The following is a 6,921-nucleotide window of genomic DNA, read 5'->3' as shown; positions in this document are numbered from 1 at the left end:
TTTGACCGATATGTGTTCATTTTTCTGACAAAAATGCGAACCAAGACCAGAACTTTTCTTTCGACTTGATATATTTTCAACGTTCAGAAGTGTACACATACTGATTTCCCCTTAGTGTCTTATATTGTCATTGGTTTTCATGAGAAACCGGAGAATCATAGGGAAAAGCGAAGCGTTGCCCTCGTGACTGGCCATTTGTTAAATTTTTTGGTGGTTTTATCTCTCGTTGGTTTGGTGACTACGCAAATATTAATATGTGAAAATCAGATTAGATGAAGACTTGAAATTATATTAGGAACGATTGTGGCCGCTTTGTTAAAAATCAAATGCAATGGCCGCTTTGTTTAAAACAAAAGATATCAAGAAACGGGCAAGGAATATTTAATAGATAATTATTGCGGCAGTCAGCGTTATGAGATATATTGCAGCCAACTGAGGGCGTAGTCTGCCTAATGACCTCTGCCCATCCCACCTCCAGCCCACACAAACTTTTTTCCGATCCTCATCACTACGAATGCACAAGTTTTCTTATCACATAACTGCCCAAAAATAAAAGAAAATTTATTCTAAAAGTCTTGAAAGTTCACATAAACCGAATTCATCTGCACCTATATTCAGCAAGTCCAAGAAATCAATTCAAACCTAAGCCATAACATGAATGAGCTGGCTCCAAGAGCCCTTTGATTTTCATTACGTCATAGTTTCGAGCGTCTCTCTTTCATTAAAAACAAAGACAAAAAACATTCATAGGCATTGTTTTTTTATTTCTGTTGCGAGCTGCAGAGCCATTCAATGAAATTTGATCACTGAAAGCTTCCTGAACGGGAGGTTTGTGGGGTGGGGGGGGGGGGAATTGACAATAGGGGGGAGGTAGGGACACAATAGGGGCGAGGTAAACAAAGTTGTTGTGGATAACTCTAAAATGGTTATGTGTGCCGGCGGATGCCTACTTCCGCAAAAGCCTAGTACTTAATGACGAGTCAGAAGAGCCCCAGATATGAAGGGATATTGTCGATTTCCTACCTGTTTCAAGACCTTGGGGAAATTAGCTGGCTGCAGGAAGATCAGGATTGGCACCAACTATAAATTCTTTCATCGAAAGATTGGTGGATAGAACTTGGTCCAACAGACTGTAAACAACTCTTATAAAAATTTCTTACAAAGGAGCTCTCTTAAATATAGAGCTGATAAAGTGTTTTCACTTATCATATTTATTCGATTAAACGCCGCGGTGTTTATTAAAATTTTCGTGATTCAAGTGCGATGTTTATTCGAGGGCGGCGTTTATTTAAAATTCAATTTACTTTTTGCAAACAATAGTATGGTAACTGACCATTTTAATTGTAAAAAACAAAAACACGTTCTAGTGCTTGTCCTCAATTTCACAATCTGCGTGTTAATACTACTGCAATACTTAATGTGAAATAAAGTGAACATAGTTCACCCAATTTCAATGTCTCTGTCCTCTTCATGATCCGAATCCAAAAGATATAATGACGGATGTGCTCTCTCAAAATCAGAACCGGTACATTCAAAGGGATTTGTGCCTTGCTTACTCAGAACTTGCAACTGCGATAGAAGCAATAATCGTGCACTGCCACAAGGCTGTCGTTCCTTGGGGCAGTGAATCATGTCGTCCACGGGAAGGTTCAACATGCGGCTCGAGAGGGGTTTTTTATTACCTCTGTGGGTAGCTCTGCTCAAGAATCAAGAATTCACTCTAAAATGGTACTTTTCGGGGATAATTTCAAATTTCAGCAGCTGTTTCTTCGTGAATTCCCACGGTACCCAGCCAATCATTCCTTTTAAGTGCAAGTGGCCTTGAACGGCTTGTTCCAAGAAACGTCCGGTGCCTGGATATACTTGGTGGACCCTTCTGGCACTATTACTTGATCGATTTTTTTTCCGACTGCAATACGTAAGCAATACTATCTTCAGTTTTGTAGTCGAAGAAGTTCCAGGCTAATAGTAATCAACCACCAACCTGTATTTCATTGCCCTAGGGCCTGTTTACATGAATGTGGGGGACCCCAGGTAGGTGAGGTGACCCGCCTAACCGTGGGCTAAAAATAGCCAGCGTTTACATACAATCTTACAACCCCAGGATGCCAGGATGAAGTTTCTCGAGGTTGTTATCACACTTGCAATTAAGGAGTTTAAGATGTCACTAGGACGTGTCGTAAAAACGTTGCAGAAAAAACGTAATTAATTTTCCTCTAAGATTTTGGCCAATAGCTCGATGCGTTAACCGTTTCTGACAGTACAACGTCTTTACTTAGGCATAACGTGTGAATGTAGTGTTGAGTTAAAAGTAAAAACGTGACTAAATCGCTGTCGAAGTTTTATTGCTAAGTGGATGTAAAAATTGATGTTTTAACGTTTTAGTTCTGCATGGGAAGACCAAGAAATGTACAAAGTCTTAACACACTCGCGTTTCGCTGTTGTTTTCCTTATTTGATCCGCCCCACCTATCATGTAAACGTGATCAAGATGAAATAATAGATTATATGGACAGGCGGGTTACCCAGCCAGGCGGGTTACTTCACCTATCTGGGGCTCCCCATCTCCTTGAAAACAGGCCCTCAGTAGTCATCGGTCTGCTTTTTTGAGTCTATTATTCGAATAAGAGTCGCGTAATGACTTGGCATTTATTCGGGGGCGGCGTTTATCAATATTTTTGCTTTAAAATACGGCAGTTACTCGAGGGTGTTTCATCGAATATAACGTAAACCGACATCTCCGAACTCATATAATGCTCATAAAAAATTGATCGATTCTAAAATAGAACAGGACAGTTGTAAATGCATTGTGACCCTCTCGATGAGCAGTTTGGTGTACAGTTAAACATGATTTATTTCTGTGTGATTTGTTGAGGACCGACATCTTTCAATGTACCAATCTCAATCAGCGAAATAGACCAGTTTGTGCGCACGTATACACTATAGTACATGAAGAGGCCTAGAACGTAAGAGAAGTTAGTAATTTTCAAGAATCCGGCGACACAAGCAAAAATTCAATTTTTTTTTTATTTGCTCCAAAAGACCCTTTTGATGAATTGTTTTCAAAAATAATATTCAAAAGTTCCAGCGAGTTTTTATTTTGGCAAAAAATACGAGAGTTCGAAATCGGCCAAAACGTACCTAATTTGCATAATTTATATCGGGCTTTCAGTGCATTTTCACAACGCTCGTACTAGACAACGAAAAATTATCTTGGATTCATTTTTTTCATCCCTTGGAATAGCTCTCCAACTATATTTCCTCTCCAACTAAACTTTCTTTCGTTTGCAACCACCCGCGTAAAGTACATTATATTTTGTATTCCGTTTGTACGCTGAATTTTGCCATATTTCAGACGACCATAACATCGGGGGTATACGAATGTACATAAAATAAAAGAGCTCTTTTCAACGAGCAATTCTTCATGTTTATCATGTAAAAACATTATTTTTGGCCCGTGAAAAGCGAGCGCGCCAGACCAAAATATACAGCGTGCATCTTCACGGAGTTCGGCTATTTTCTTTGCTGTATTCCTATTGCAAATCACACGCTATTGGGACAAAACTCGAAGTGTTTGGTCTCTACTTCTGTTTTGATTCATTTAAATCTATCAATTTTAACTGAAAAATTACCCTACCTTTATTGTTAAGGGAACAAACCACCGTTTTAGGTAAAGTTTTTGAGTTTATTTTTCTCGAGTGCTAAATAAACAAATCGCTGTTTATAAAGATACCAACTCTGTCGACGTGTTTTTGGCTGAAATTGGCCCGTCGCTTATATTGTTTTTTAATTTATAATCTATCCCACTGGCATAATTTTAGAGAAAATTACAGGTAACTATAAATATTGTTGTAAATACGACTGTAAGCTAAATAAAATCTTCGCACACATAAAATGTTCGAAACATGTAGCTGTCGCAAGAAAATACTTGATTGTGCCTGAACCTCGTGTATACATTCGGTGTTTGGCTCGGTTGCTTTTATAGATTTCTACTAATGTCACTGTAATGAAAATAGCATGTTTGTGTAGCCCAGCTGTTTAGATAAATTTTCAAATTAACTCTAGGTTGGAATTCTATTTGAAAAGATTGTCGAAGAAATCTGAGAAATAATGCAACATATTCCATCTCAGACACTGATTCATGGATTACCGTAGTAGACCACTTTCTAACCCTGCCGAGAAATTATTCTCATGCAACATATAGAGAAATGCAGTTATGTATATGTAGTCCATGTTTTTGAAGTAGATTATATCTGCAGATCTCAGATTCCCCAGCTAAAGGTATCCTGAATAAATTTCCACAACGCAAATACAGTTGGTTGGTGAGGTAACCCGCCTAGGTGGGGTAAGTCACCTGTCCATATAATTTCTTACTTTATTTTGATCACGTTTACAAGATAGGTGGGGTGACCCGCTTAGGTATGAGGTTCTTTTACGGACAAAATATCGAACATGGATACATTAATGTAAAATTAAATAAATACTTGGGCTAGAATTTGGCTAGAATGTGGTAGAGCATAATTAACGTGATCATCGAGACAGCTAATAAAATCATAAATAAACAAGGTAAGGGTGCTATGTTAGATTTTTTTGGAAATTGTAATGATTTATGCCAGTTAACGGCGGCGACAAGAAGGCACACCATGTATGTTTCATAGTCGCTATCAAGTAAACTTTGCCGGACTTTGAGTTCGTCTCAAGATAGAACAACAGAAATACACAGTAATTTTATAACCATCCTTTTGTCTTTTAAAAGCTTGAAGCTCAGAGATTCTGTCATATCGGTCATTGTTAAAACTGTCTTTGTTTGATGCTACCTTTCGACACAGGAAAAGTATGTCGGACAAAAATATTCACCAAAAAATTTTCTTTGCCAGCTTCAATAATGACAGGGGATTAAGTTTAGATGATAAAACAAAGTATTATTTTGACAGAAATACCGTAGGTCTAGTATATTCGTTACATGAGGTCACGCAACTCGGGTAACGCTGTTTCTCTGATGCATGCTGACATTAGCTCCTAAAATCTATTCTTTTAAATTTTCCTTTCGCTGAAACGTTCAATATTATAGTGTTTGCAATAAATCGACTACCAGCAAACGACCTTTTGTTCTTTTATGACAGTTATATAAGAAAGACCCCATACCGGCTCATAGCATCGCAGATAAGACACAGGAATAATAGTGACCTTTGGAAAACCGCCACTCACAATCAATCTTGCTGGCCCAGCCGGTCTTTGGACGGGTCGACGATGGAAACGTCAAAAGAACAGACGTAAAGGCTTATGAGAAGAAAGGAAGTTTTGATTGGGGTTAAGTCACAACTACGAGCGTGGCCGGGTTTTTAAGAGTGTTGGGGGGGGAGGGGGAAGGGGAAGGGAAGGATTCCGGCCCTTCAAAATTTTGAAAATATAAGAAGACGAACGCATCATTCTTGTCGGAAGATCAGGAAACAGGGAAACGAATTGGTTTAAACTAACATCACTCTCCATGTGAAGATTTGACCCGAAGAAAGCGCAGGTACATACTGAAAATTAAAGTTATCCAATCTGTAACTTAAACTTCAGTAATCGGTTGTTGACGTACGGTATTTCACACGCGTAAATGTGTATAATTATGAAAATTTTAACACGAGACTTTGGAGGTAAGCGTATGTTGAACATATATTTGATACATTAGCTACCTTTTTCTCTTTTCAGGACGGTTGCTTAGCCTCATTACGTGCCCTGGGCGTAATTATTTCGTTTGAAGCACTGTTGTCGAGAAGATCGTGTGAAGGGTAAGTCGATCCATGAAGTATGAATTGATGCGCACTAAAAGGTTACTTTATTTGAATTTCATACTTTGGCAAGAGTCTGTATTCAGACCAACCGTTTTACTTTCAGCAGTCGTTTCTGATCTACATTAAAGGGACAGGGAAATGCTTTAGTTAAGATTGTGTGACAGTCACTAGACATGTAATTTCTCCGAGTAACTACATGTATAGTGGCGCGTAGTTTTTACTATTTCATTTTGTTCTTAGGAATTTTTTTATATGATTCATCAAGCTTATGATATCACTTAGGAATGCCTTTACAGCTGCAAGTGTAAGCTCGAATGTGATTTCACGGTGTGCTAGCGGATTTGGACCCCCTCTCAGATTTGGACCCCAGGTCCAGATCCGGTAGCGGATACGGCCTCCCCGGCCCTAAACCGCTAACGAATATGGACCCCCTTTGTGAATTTGGACCCCCAAACAAAACTGAGTGAAAAAATCATCCTTAACGTTCTAGTAGAAATAGCTAAAACTTTACGTTCCAGTTCGTACTACAGTATGTTGTTAAATTCAAAACGTGCGTATCGTCAATGCATGCGAACTGGCTGCTGGAAATGACCTGTAGGATGTTTCTTTTGACCAAGGGAAAATGCGCAAGCATTTAGTTTAATGTTTGGAGAAAGGTCGTTTCGAACCTTTTCCGCGACAGTCGAAAACCGCTACATTCAATAGACTGATTTAGCAAGAGGACGGGAACGTCATTTCAGAACGGGAAAGCGTGCGGATAGTCTGCACATGACTATATTTCGACTTCCAGTGTTGGCGTTGCCGTTCTCCCCAATCGATCGTGTTTATGCTGGATTCCCAAATCCAGCTTAAACACAGTCGATAGCAAGCACCGGATCCAAGATTTCAGGGCTCAGTTCACTTTTAAGCTTTTCTTTAATACATTTCTTGTATAAAAGCTCTTAGGGTGGGATGCTCTTAATTTTACCGTGAATTAATTCATCAATAAACTTGTTTCATAATGAAGTTTATCAAAATTAAATATCACTAAGCTTACTTTCTGTATTATTCGGTGTTATTTGTTGTCACTGTCATCCTTATAGTGATGAAATAATGTTCGCCGAATTGAATCCAGAGATAAAAATTTGGGAATAGCTTGGGTG

This window comes from Pocillopora verrucosa, chromosome 6 (genome assembly GCF_036669915.1).
Source record: "Pocillopora verrucosa isolate sample1 chromosome 6, ASM3666991v2, whole genome shotgun sequence".
NCBI lineage: Eukaryota > Metazoa > Cnidaria > Anthozoa > Scleractinia > Pocilloporidae > Pocillopora > Pocillopora verrucosa.
This window is presented reverse-complemented; position numbering follows the sequence as displayed.